This window comes from Saimiri boliviensis, chromosome 8 (genome assembly GCF_048565385.1).
Source record: "Saimiri boliviensis isolate mSaiBol1 chromosome 8, mSaiBol1.pri, whole genome shotgun sequence".
NCBI classification, from domain to species: Eukaryota; Metazoa; Chordata; class Mammalia; order Primates; family Cebidae; genus Saimiri; species Saimiri boliviensis.
In genome coordinates this window covers 3,938,322-3,951,919 of record NC_133456.1, presented here as the reverse complement: position 1 = coordinate 3,951,919, position 13,598 = coordinate 3,938,322, and the positions used below count along the sequence as shown (strand labels likewise).

The 13,598-nt window shown below is 46.5% G+C and overlaps 1 pseudogene; it reads left to right on the top strand.

Annotated features, from left to right (window-relative positions):
• The first annotated feature begins 2,833 nt into the window (after positions 1-2,833).
• On the top strand, positions 2,834-11,825 carry LOC141585316 (peptidyl-prolyl cis-trans isomerase A pseudogene; annotated as a pseudogene).
• The last annotated feature ends 1,773 nt before the right edge of the window (positions 11,826-13,598 follow it).

Sequence of the window (13,598 nt, the reverse complement as noted above, 5' to 3'; positions counted from 1 at the left end):
TGCTGCTCATTCAGTAGATTGAGCAGCACAGGTTTTTTCCCTAAAGATTAAGCCCTCGGCCGGCACGTTGGCTCATGTCTGTAATCCCAGCACTTAGGAGGCCAAGGCGGGCAGATCACCTGAGGTCGGGAGTTTGAGGCCAGCCTGACCAACATGGAGAAACCCCGTCTCTACTGAAAATGCAAAATAAGGTGGGTGTAGTAGTACATGCCTGTAATCCCAGCTACTCGGGAGGCTGAGGCAGGAGAATCACTTAAACCCAGGATCGTGCCATTGCACTCCAGCGTGGGCAACAAGAACAAAACTCTGTCTAAAAAAAAAAAAGATTTCAGCCTACATCTTAAAATATGTTATTTGTTACCGTCATGCAAGGACCCTGAGATAAAACCTATAAAGCCTATGAAAAAGACATGAGTATTACAAATAAGAAAGGCAAAGGGACCAGAGGAGGAAAAAGGGAACAGAGAAACTTGGTCGTGCTCCTGCTGTCCACAGCGGCTGTTCACTTCACTTTCTCATTTTCACCTTTTGAACTGACCAGAGAATATCTAGGTAGCTAGTTGTACACTATGAAATTTCATCCTAGGATTTTTCTTTTTTTTTTTTTTTCTTTTAAAGACAGGGTTTCACCATGTTGGCCAGGCTGATCTTGAACTCCTGACCTCAGGTGATCCGCCCGCCTCAGCCTCCCAAGGTGCTGAGATTACGGGCGTGAGCCACCACACCCGGCCAGGATTTTTCTTTATCCTAAATTTTGTGTACTTACTTATCCCATTAGCATCTTGTTCCACATGGAATTGGAAGCAGGCCTGCCTGCTTGGAACAGCATTCTTTTCCCTCTTACATGGTAGGATCCCTTCCTAGACTGAGGATTCTTCCTCATGGCAGGTTCTACAAGCAAACAATGGAGGAGCTGCAAAGGGACTAAAAATCTCAATCATTTCAGCTCTTTGAATCTCAGGCTTCTGCCATAAATTATGTCACTGTGTAACCTTTGCGTAGTTATGTCATTTTGGTTTGGGTTGAAAACTTGCTCTGAGATCATTAGCCCATACTTATTTAGCCTCCCCTACAACCCCTCCTCCTACACTCCACAGCTAATCTTCAAAGAGTTAATGTGTTTTAAATATCTTAAACCAAATTTATTTTTTATTTTTTATTTTTTATTTTTAGAGAATGAGTCTCGTTCTGTTGATTAAGCTAGTCCTGAACTCCTGGCCTCAAGTGATTCTCTTGTCTCTGGTTGCCAAAGTACTGGGATTATAGGCGTGAACCACCATGCAGGTCCTTATTTTCTTTAAATAGTGTTTATAGAGCTGATTACATTTTCTTCTACAAAGTAAATTTGGTATGGTTTTTAAGTTGAGCATTCTAATTTAGCACTCTGTACCTAATAGATCACATTTTTAAAAAATTCGTAAGCGTTCATTCAGTCATGCAACTTTGGCAAATAAAATTCTTATTTTAAATGCTTCTAAATTTTCTTTTCTTTTTTTTTTTTTTTTTTTTTTTTTGAGACGGAGTTTCGCTCTTGTTACCCAGGCTGGAGTGCAATGGTGTGATCTCGGCTCACCACAACCTCCGGCCCCTGGATTCAGGCAATTCTCCTGCCTCAGCCTCCTGAGTAGCTGGGATTACAGGCATGCGCCACCATGCCCAGCTAATTTTTTTTTTTTTTTTGTATTTTAGTAGAGACGGGGTTTCACCATGTTGACCAGGAGGTCTCGATCTCTTGACCTTGTGATCCGCCCACCTCAGCCTCCCAAAGTGCTGGGATTACAGGCTTGAGCCACCGCGCCCGGCGCTTCTAAATTTTCTAAATTTTAAATACTTTTGCCAAAATTAGGTGGTAAATACATATGTGCTATGTGCACATATTGCCCTTTTTATCAGTGAAGATGAGTAAGTACTGTGATGTCACCTGGAATAAATAGAACCTTCTGGCTGCTTAAGTCCTCTTTGAATACCTAAAAAAAATACAGAAAAATTAGTCAGATGTGGTGGCACATACCTGTAATTCCAGCTACTTTGGAGGCTGAGGCCTAAGAATCCCTTGAACCCGGGAGGCAGAGGTTGCAGCCTAGATCTTACCACTGCACTCCAGGCTGGGTGACAGAACAAGACTCCGTTTCAAAAAATAATAATAATTTTGCAGAAGATATTCAGGGAATGAAAATAAAAGAAAAAAGATTTAAAAAGATAATAATGATAGTAATACAGTAAAATAAAAAACATTTATTTTTCTGGCCTCATTTTATAGCAAAGTCCTCAAAATCCCAGCAACTCTGGAGGCTGAAGTGGGAGGGTTGCTTGAGCCCAGGAGTTTGAGACCAGCCTGGGCAACATAGTGAGACCTCCATCTCTAAGAAAAATTAAAAGTAAAGTAGCCAGGTTTAGTGGCTCATGCCTGTGGTCTCAGCTGCTCAGAGGGTTAAGGCAGGAGGATCGCTTGAGCCCAGGAGCTCACTGACTGCAGTGAGCTATACTTGCACAGGGTCTCTAAAATATAAAATATTTTTTAAATTTAAAAAAAAAAAATAATAAGGCCAGGCGCGGTGGCTCACGCCTGTAATCCCAGCACTTTGGGAGGCCGAGGCGGGTGGATCACGAGGTCGAGAGATCGAGACCATCCTGGTCAACATGGTGAAACCCCGTCTCTACTAAAAATACAAAAAAATTAGCTGGGCATGGTGGCACGTGCCTGTAATCCCAGCTACTCAGGAGGCTGAGGAAGGAGAATTGCCTGAACCCGGGAGGCGGAGGTTGCTGTGAGCCGAGATCGCGCCATTGCACTCCAGCCTGGGTAACAAGAGCGAAACTCCGTCTCAAAAAAAAAAAAAAAAAAAAAGTTATCCATTGCTATGTAACAGATTACCCCCAAAACTTTAGCAGTTTAAAACAGTAAATAGACCTGGGGTGGTGGCTTACACCTGTAATCCCAGCACTTTGGGAGGCTGAGCTGGGCAGATCACCTGAGTTCAGGAGTTCAAGACCAGCCTGGTCAACATAGTGAAACCCCATCTCTACTAAAAATACAAAAATTAGCTGGGTGTGGTGGTGGGTGCCTGTAATCCCAGCTGGTTGGAAGGCTGAGGCAGGAGAATCGCTTGAACTCAGGAGGTAGAGGTTGCAGTGAGCTGAGATCATGCCATTGCACTGCAGCCTGGGTGACAAGAGCAAGACTCCATCTCCAAGAAAAAAAAAAAGCAAATATTTAGTATCTCAGTTTCTAAGGGTCAGGAATCTAGGAGCAGCAGCCTAGCTTAGTGGTTCTAGGTCAGGATCTCTCCTGGAGTTGCTATCAAGCTACTGACGGCCTGGAGGATTTTCTTTGCTCATTCAGGGCTGTTAACCAGCATCTTCAGTCTCTCACCAAGTGGGCCTCGCCTTAAGGCTGCTCAGATAAAGCAGCTGGCTTCCCTCAAAGCAAGTGATTCAAGAGAAAGGCAGAGGGATGGAAGCCTTCATAACCTAATCTCTGAAGTGACATACCATCACGGCAAAATTCTATTGGTCACACAGACTAACTGATACGATGAGGTAGGTGATAACCAAGAGCATGGATACCAACAGGCAGCAGAAGAGAGCCAGAGACTGGTTAGAGACTGGTTCATCACCTAATTTCCCATTAGGAAACTTATGAATTGTTGATAGCCTTCTTTTTTTTTTTTTTTTTTTTTTTTGAGACGGAGTTTCGCTCTTGTTACCCAGGCTGGAGTGCAATGGCGTGATCTCGGCTCACCGCAACCTCCGCCTCCTGGGCTCAGGCAATTCTCCTGCCTCAGCCTCCTGAGTAGCTGGGATTACAGGCATGCACCACCATGTCCAGCTAATTTTTTGTATTTTTAGTAGAGACGGGGTTTCACCATGTTGACCAGGATGGTCTCGATCTCTTGACCTCGTGATCCACCCGCCTCGGCCTCCCAAAGTGCTGGGATTACAGGCTTGAGCCACCGCGCCTGGCCGATAGCCTTCTTTTAATAAGTGAAATGTATCAAAACAGACCAACTAAATGACTTTTATGAGAATTACACCCTTCCCCAATCTGTTGATTCCCCAATATCAGTAAGTCATTGATACTGATTCTAAAATTATAAGAATTGTAAAACAAGAGAGCACTTAGGATTGCTGTCATACAGTTTAAATTCAGAAATTATTTTCAGAATTTGTCAATGTTGATAGATAATTTTCTTAAAAGTATGTCTTCAACTGCAATTTGAAAAGCTATAGTCCTATAATCCCAGCTACTCAGGAGTCTGAGGCAGGAGAATCGCTTGAACCTGGGAGGCAGATGTTGCAGTGAGCCAAGATTGCACCATTACACTCCACCCTGGGTGACAGAATGAAACTCCATCTCAAAAAAAAAAAAAGAAAAGAAAAGAAAAGCTATAGAGACAGAGTTTTTGTTTGTTTGATTTTTTTTTTTTTTTTTTGGTCATATTTGCTTTTTGTTTTTATTTTGATTTTTGAGACTGGGTCTCGCTGTCACCCAGGCTAGAGTGCAGTGGTATGATCACGACTCACTGCAGCCTTGACCTCCTGGTCTCCTAGTACCCTGTGTCTGCTGTAGGCCTGTTTCTGGGCAGCCCTTCCCTAGAGCAGCAGCAGCAGCCTCCTAATTTTGTGTGGAGTTATTGGCTAGGGCACCATTCCTATATAGAGCTGATGATCAGCAGTCCTAACCTAAGAAAAGCAGTCTTTTCTAACCCTGTATTCAGTGGCAGTGATGGATGTTCCAGCAGCCTAAGGGTCAGCTGGAAAGCAGAGGGGGCCACCTGCCTTTTGGCTGTAGTTGATTTTATGCCATGCAGGACTGTTGCCAACATCTGAATTTTCAAGAGCAACTGGAAACCAGGCTGGGCGCTGTGGCTCATGCCTGTAATCCCAGCACTTTGGGAGGCTAAGGTGGGCGGATCACCTGAGGTCGGGAGTTGGAGACCAGCCTGGCCAACATGGTGAAACCCCATCTCCATTAAAAATACAACAAAACAGCCGGGCGTGGTGGCTTAAGCCTGTAATCCCAATACTTTGGGAGGCTGAGGCGGGCGGATCACGAGGTCGAGAGATCGAGACCATCCTGGTCAACACGGTGAAACCCCGTCTCTACTAAAAATACAAAACATTAGCTGGGCATGGTGGCACGTGCCTGTAATCCCAGCTACTCAGGAGGCTGAGGCAGGAGAATTGCCTGAACCCAGGAGGCGGAGGTGGCGGTGAGCCGAGATTGTGCCATTGCACTCCAGCCTGGGTAACAAGAGCGAAACTCCGTCTCAAAAAAAAAAAAAAAAATACAACAAAATAAAAAATTAGCCAGGCATGGTGGCACGTTTCTGTGATCCCAGTTGCTCAGGAGGCTGAGGCAGGAGAATCACTTGAACCTGGGAGGCAGAGGTTACAGTGAGCTGAGATCACACCACTACACTCCAGCCTGGGTGACAGAACTAGACTCTGTCTCAAAACGAAAAGAAAAAAAAACCTGGAAACTGGAAACTGGACTTTATGTTCACTTTCCAGATTAAAGAGGGGGAAGAAGGCCGTGTGTGAGGCAAGCAAAACATACCTGCAGGCTCACTTTGGTCAGTGGGGCTACCAACTGGCAACCTCTGGGCTAATTAAGCCTAGAATTATAAAGCACCAGAGGTGCCTTATGCTGGGGTTGGACTTCACTGACCATTAAAATGTTCCAGAAATCTTAGAGCTAGACTCAGGGTTGCTAAACATTTTATTTTACTAAGTGTCTTAGGCCATTTTATGTTGCTTTAACAGAATATCTGGGACTAGGTAATTTATAAAGAAAATAGGTTTATTTAGCTCATGGTTCTACAGGCTGGGAAGTCCAAGGAGCATGGTGCCAGCATCTTCTTGCTTCAGGTAAGGGCCACATGCTAGGTCACAACATGACAGAGAAGGTCAAAGGGAAAGCAGATACCTGCAAAGAGAGGCAAAATCCAAGACGCCCTGGCTTCATAACAACCCACTCTCCCTGGAACTAATTCATTCCTGTGAGAACTAATCCAGTCTCCCCAGAGCAAGAACTTAATCACTATGACAGGAAAGGCACCAAGCCATTCGTGAAGGATCCACTGCCGTGGCCCAAACACCTCCCACTAGGCTTCACCTCCCAACATTGGGGATCAGGTTTCACCATGACTTTCCGTGCGGCACACAAGCAATACTCAAACCGTATCACCAAGCTATAACACTTTTTAATGTAAAAAAAAAAAAAACCAGAAACTACTATTAACTCACAATTTCATTAAAGAAAGGCCATTACAATACTTAAAAAATAGGATACACCAGCTTTGCAATTGCTACTGCCACTGGGAGCCCCGTCCTGCCAGCCATGGTCAACCCCACTGTGTTCTTCGACATTGCTGTCAACGATGAGCCCTTGGACCACGTTTTCTTTGAGCTGTTTGCAGACAAGCTTCCAAAGACAGCAGAAAAAGAGAAAAGATTTGGGTATAAGGGCTCCTGCTTTCACAGAATTATTCCAGAAGTTATGTGTCAGGGTGGTGACTTCACACGCCATAATGGCATTGGTAGCAATCCATCTACGAGGAGAAATTTGATTACAAGAACTTCATCCTGAAGCATACAGGTAGGTCCTGGCATCTTCTCACTGGCAAATGCTGGACCCAACACAAATGGTTCCCAGTTTTTTATCTGCACTGCCAAGACTGTGTGGTTGGATTAACCTGAGGTCAGGAGTTCAAGACCAAACATGCATGTGGTCTTTGGCAAGGTGAAAGAAGGCATCAATATTGTGAAGGCCATGGAGCGCTTTGGGCTCAGGAATGGCAAGACGAGCAAGAAGACCACCATTGCTGACTGTGGACAACTCTAATTAAAGTTCGATTTGTGGGGTTTTTTTGTTTGTTTTTTTGGGTTTGTTTTTTTTTTTTTAGATGGAGTTTAGCTCTTTGTTGCCCAGGCGGGAGTACAGTGGCACAATCTTCGCTCACTGGAACTTCTGCATCCCAATTTTAAGTGATTCTCCTGTCTCAGCCTCCTGAATAGCTGGGATTACAGGCACCCGCCACCATGCCCAGCTAATTTTTGTATTTTTAGTAGAGACAGGGTTTCTCCAGGCCGGTTTCGAACTCCTGACCTCAGGTTATCTGTCTACCTCAGCTTCCCAAAGTGCTGGGATTACAAGCGTGAGCCATCGCACCTGGCCAACTTGTGTTTTATCTTAACTACCAGACCATTCCTTCTGTGGCTCAGGAGAGCCACAGATGTACTCTCCACCCCCTTTGCTCACGGAAGTTCTAGATCAGCCTAGGCAACATAAGGAGACCCTGTCTGTACAAAAAATTTTTAAATGAGCTGGGTGTGGTGGCACATGCCTGTAGTCCCAGCTACTTGGAAGGCTGAGGCAGGAGAATCACCTGAGCCTCGGAGGAGTAGAGGCTATAGTGAACCATGATCGCACTACTGCATTCCAGCCTGGGCAACAGGAAACCCTTTCTCAAAAAAAAAAAAGTTTGAAAAACCAAGTTATATCGATGATTTGCACTGACTCAATTAAATGACTTCTCCAGAGAGCAGCTGGAGAAACCAGAAGGGGATGAGACATTAGAGGCAGGCCTCAAAGAACAGGAAAGATTTGGGCTTATTAGGGATATCACAGGAAGGCACTGCAAGGGGAAGGTAGGAACGTGTCAGGTGGGAATGAGTGGTTTCATGCTGGCTGAAACTAGGACTGGAGGAAGGGCAGCGTTTGGAAAGGACATCAGAAAGAGGACAGTTCGGGTGAAAGAAATGATTAAGGCAAGAGGGACCTAGCTGTGTGTGCACACACACATGGCGCAAAAACTGCCCCCACTGCAGGGGAGGCTTCACACTTCTGGTTGTGATGAGCCAGTTGGCTGGCTTAAGCAGAAACAGAATTTATGATGAGGCTACAGTGCAGGGCATTTCTGTATCTGTCTCTCCATCTTCATCCCAGTCTACATCAGAAATTCCTCTCCCTGCTCTCAGCCCCTGGAGGATTTTTTCTGTGATCTTCCTCTTACCCCGATCATTTTCTACCCCAGGATTTGCCTGGTGTCATTTTTCTGTCCTATGAAATGATAAGCCCCTAACGGCAGGGCTGTGCCTTACTTGCCACCCTCCAGCCCCGCAACTGCCCTGGAAAGCGTGTCCTGCAGGTTTTCAGATTTCCTCCGTGTTGACCCTGGCTTGGCCTCCCGTGGGGAGCTACTCAAGTTTCCCTTTCTGTGTTATCTCCTACCGTCCCTTGCAAAGATTCAGATCTCTGGCTCCAGGCATTTATTGCATTTTTCTGATCAAAGTTCTCTTCTGAGCAGGATGTTTTCCATACCAGGAAGCTTAAGAGAGTCCACAGTGAACCATGGGAAGAAGAATGGGGTGATCGTAATTTTCTCAAATTCCTGCTTGATTTAGCACAAGAAAAGGAATTGGATCCTTTGCTCAGCTTCTCCTCTGAGAACTTTAGTTAATTCAGCATACATATGCTTCTTTTATTTTTTATTTTTTTGAAACTTTTTATTTTGATGTGATTTTAAATTTGCAAAACAGTTGCAAGATAGCACAAGGAACTCACATTTTCCCTTCGCCCGGGTTTGCCAGTTTACATCTTGCCTTATTTGCTTTCTCTCCGTGTGTGTGTGTGTGTGTGTGTGTGTGTGTGTGTGTGTGTGTGTATACACACACGTGCATATTTTTTTCTGAACTGTTTGAGAATGTGAGCTCATTCCTTGTGTCCCTTTGCCCCTACACACTTTAGTGTGTATTTCCGTGAAACAAGAATATTCTCTTGGGATTTTACCTCGTGCCAGGAGTGCTGGTTTCTTGCCCTGATATAGTGTTTACTGGCAACTGGAGGGTTGGGGGAAGAGGGATCTTATGGATCTGAAGGAATTGGTCAAGAAGTTGTCACAGCATCTCTTTCCTCCTAACTAGACCCTGCAGGGACAGAAACCCACTCTGAGGAGTGTGAGGCTGGGTCATCTTGGGAAAGTCTGCCTGTTGTTTCTGGATGAAATGCAATCGTCCTCACAGGTCCAAAGCCAAACACGTTTTGGGAAAGGTGGCATCAATTAAGCCAGCCAGCCTCAGACCTTGAGGCATTTTTTTATGGTCTGTTAACACCAGAATCCGGAAGGAAAAGACGTCGCGACATTGCACTTGCGGCAAAGCTTTGTCTTCCATCTCAGCCCTCGCTGCCTGTGCTAAAAGCCGCAATCCTAACATCCTACCTGGACTTCATCTTCCTGCCATCATCATCTGTGCCAGGGGTCCCCCCAAACCTTCCTGCTCTTAACCAAGTTCCCAGAGATTCTAGGATTCAGGGGCTCCCAAAACAGCTGTGGGCAACCTCCCTCAATTAAGTCCCCACTTTTTTGGTTATGCCTGGTGGACAGATGGACAGGTGAAACAACTGTTTTTCCTAATACAAAATTAATACATGCTTCTTGATGAAAAAACATGTAAGGATAGAAAAACATGAAGAAAGGATACAGATCATATCTGTAAGCTTACTATAGTTCTGGTATCCAGCCTTCAGATTCCATCAGGAATGAACATTGTGTGATAGCTAAAAGCCGACACTTGGGTCATCAGGACTAGACACAGTTCTGGCTGTGTCATTACTAACTGAAGTAAGAGAAGTAAGTTCTTGGAGATCCAGTTTCCTCTTCAATAAAACAAGATAAGGGTGGGCACAGTGGCTCACACCTATAATCCCAGCACTCTGGGAGGCCAAGGCAGGCGGATCACTTGGGGTTAGGAGTTTGAGACCAGCCTGGCCAACATGGTGAAACTCTGTGTCTACCAAAAAATACAAAAATTAGTGGGCAGCCAGGCATGGTGGCTCACACCTGTAATCCCAGCAGTTTGAGAGGCTGATGTGGATGGATCATCTGAGGTTAGGAGTTCAAGACCAGCCTGGCCAACATGGTGAAACCCTGTCTCTACTAAAAATACAAAAATTAGCCAGCCATGGTACATGCCTGTAATCCCAGCTACTCGGGAGGCTGAGGCAGGATAATTGCTTGAGCCCAGGAGGCAGAGGTTGCAGTGTATTAAAGTCTCGCCACTGCGCTCCAGCCTGGGTGACAGAGAAAGACTCCTCAAAAAAATTTAAAAAGTAAAAAAGGGGCCGGGCGCGGTGGCTCAAGCCTGTAATCCCAGCACTTTGGGAGGCCGAGGCGGGTGGATCACGAGGTCAAGAGATCGAGACCATCCTGGTCAACATGGTGAAACCCCGTCTCTACTAAAAATACAAAAAATTAGCTGGGCTTGGTGGCGCGCTCCTGTAATCCCAGCTACTCAGGAGGCTGAGGCAGGAGAATTGCCTGAACCCAGGAGGCGAGGTTGCGGTGGGCCGAGATGGCGCCATTGCACTCCAGCCTGGGTAACAAGAGCGAAACTCCATCTCAAAAAAAAAAAAAGTAGGCCGGGCACGGTGGCTCAAGCCTGTAATCCCAGCACTTTGGGAGGCCGAGGCGGGTGGATCACAAGGTCGTGAGATCGAGACCAACCTGGTCAACATGGTGAAACCCCGTCTCTACTAAAAATACAAAAAATTAGCTGGACATGGTGGCGCGTGCCTATAATCCCAGCTACTCAGGAGGCTGAGGCAGGAGAATTGCCTGAACCCAGGAGGTGGAGGTTGTGGTGAGCCGAGATCGCGCCATTGCACTCCAGCCTGGGTAACAAGAGCAAAACTCCGTCTCAAAAAAAAAAAAAAATATGTCACAGGGCCAGGCACAGTGGCTCACATGTGTAATCCCAGCACTTTGGGAGGCCAAGGTGAGTGGATCACTTGAGGTCAAGAGTTTGAGACCAGCCTGGACAACATGGCAAAACTCCTTCTCTGCTAAAAATACAAAAATTAGCCTGGCATGATGTGCCCCTCTAGTTCCAGCTACTCAGGAGGCTGAGTCAGGAGAATTGCTTGAAGCAGGGAGGCAGAGGTTGCAGTGAGCCAAGACTGCACCACTGTACTCCAGCCAGGGTGACAGAGCAGGACTCTATCTCAAAATCAATAAAGAAATTAAATATGTCATGGGCTGATGAGTGCTCTGGAGAGATTCAGCATGTGGTGGTAGATGGGGACCTCCATCACCATATTGCTTTTTTATATAAAGCAGTCAAAGAAGGCCTCTTTGAAAAGGTGGCATTTGAGCAGAAGTCTGAAGAAAATGAGGGAGCTATATAATAAATATCTGGGAGAAAAACATATCTGGCAGTGGGAACAGCATGTCCAAGGGTCCAGAGACCACAGCGTGCTTGGCATATTTGAGGATGATCAAGGAGGCCCTTGTGGCCAGGGTGGAGAGAGGAAGAAAGTAGGCAGAGGAGCAGAGGTCAGGAAGGTAGCAGCGACCCAATTGTGTAGGAGCTTGTCAGTCATTCTGAGGATTGTAGCTATTCCTCTGAGTGAGATGGGGACCTAGGGAGGGTTGGAAGAGAGGAATGATAACAATTTGACCCTCATTCGATCTCAGTACTTGTGTATTGTGGTCAACATGGAAAGCTGCACAGCTCCTTGGACTTGATTAACCAGTGTTGTTCAGCCCTGTGGGCCCCTCCTACCGGGAGTCCATAGCCTGTCTGATACGATGCAGCAGCGCTCTCAACCCCCCACTGCCCACCAACACACCGTTTTTCTAGGTGGGAATGACATCCAGGTGCACCCAGATGCTTCCAGGCTACAGTGTTCAGTCCCCAGTCTTATGTTTGCATCTCACTGGCCATGACACCCAATAGCCACCATCAATTACGGTCTTGTCATAAGCCAGGCCCCTCACCCCCAGGACTCCTTTAATCCTCACAGCCGCACTGCCAGCCAGCCACTGTCATTCTCCCTTTTGCAGCTGGTACAACGATTGATTAACTTGTGCAAGGTCCTGAAGCTAGCAGGCAGGGAAGTCAGGCCTCTAGCCCAGTCCATCAGACTCCTAAGGACGGGGACAGTGATGAAGAAAGCACGGCACCCGCAGTGCCTGGCACACCACAGTCACCCAGACAGCAAGATAGAAGGCTGCATGAATCGGCGCTCTTTGTCCCTCCCTAAGCCCTCCCTCTGTTGAGAAAATGTCCGAGAAAGCACTTTGCACACTATAAAGCATTACGCAAATATGAGCGTGGCTGTCAAGACGATTAGGAGTCTGAAACCTCAGGGTCGGGTTGGGCCCCTGAATTTTCTCATGCCCGCCTCCTCCTAGTCATTGACATGTCAACCTCAAACACCTGAGCGCCCCCAAACCTCAGCATATCCCCAGCTTCTCCTTTGCTTTGCCTGAAACAAAGCAAGTCTTTTATAAGTGAGGGAGGGGCCTGTGGTGGCCTTGCTTTTTTGAACATGCTTTCACCTCCTTCCAGTTCATTGTTTTCATACAAAATTCCAGACACACAGCGCAGGCAGACAGAAGCTTCATTCATAGCCAGAGGTCCCTCAGGCTGGGGTTTCCACGCCTCATTCCCCTCATCTCAGTCTCCTGCTGAAGTTGCGATCCACATAAAGCCACAGAGGTAGACTCAGGGCAAAGGAGATTTTTTTAATGTTGCTGATGAGGGTGAGGAGACGGTGGCCCTTGGAAGGCCACCACATGGCATGATGGAAAGAGCCCTGGATTTGCTTGCCAATGGACAACTGCATTCCAGATTGGTTCCACCAATTGGTAGTCAATTGAGGCTGGGTGTGGTGGCTCATGCCTGTAATCCCAGCATTTTGTGAGGCCATGGCGGGAGGCCATGAGTTTGAGACCAGCCTGGGCAAGATAGTGAAACTCCTACAAAAAATAAAAAACAGCTGGGCATGGTGGTGCATGCCTATAGTACCAGCTTCTCTGGAGGCTATGGCAAGAGGCTCACTTAAGTCCAGGAGTCCCAGGCTGCAGCAAGCAGTGATGGAACCACTGCACTCCAGCCTGGGTGACAGAGGGAGCCCCTGTCTCAAAAACAAGAAACAAAACCAGCTCTTGAGCAAGACACACCTTTCTAATTTCCCATTACTTTCCAATTTTCCAAGCTCTTCAGGCCCCCATACCACCCTGATTTTTGTCACTTGCCTTTTTTGTCACTTCAGGCCCCATACCACCCTTATTTTGTCATAAAACTACAAACTGCACTGCATGTACACTTTTTAAACGCTTGAATCATTGACTTCCTCAGCCCCACACCTTCTGGTCAGCACAGGGCACCACACTGCTGCTCCAGGCAGGCCTGGGCAGTGAGGAAAGGTGCCAGCCATGTGGGCTGGGGGTGGAGAAAGTGCCTAATCATGAAATTCTAATTTATAACGTGTTGCTGTCCTTGGTTGAGCATTAATTTGGCTCAGAAACAGGAGAAGGTGTGGGTGACTGGTCTGAGGAGAGTTTCTGGACAGCTAGAACAAAAACAGAAGCATGCTCTTGTACACAAAGCGGACTTTCTCCAGGCTGGTGATATTCTCTGGAGAACTGAACTAAGGGACCCTTTATTATATATACTTCTGTGTGTCTAAACTTTATACAGGGCTGGGTGCCATGGCTCATGCCTAGAATCTTCACTGTAGGAGGCTGAGGTGGGACGATCAATTGAGCTCAGGAGTCTAAGAACTGCTTGGACGACATAGACCTTGTCTT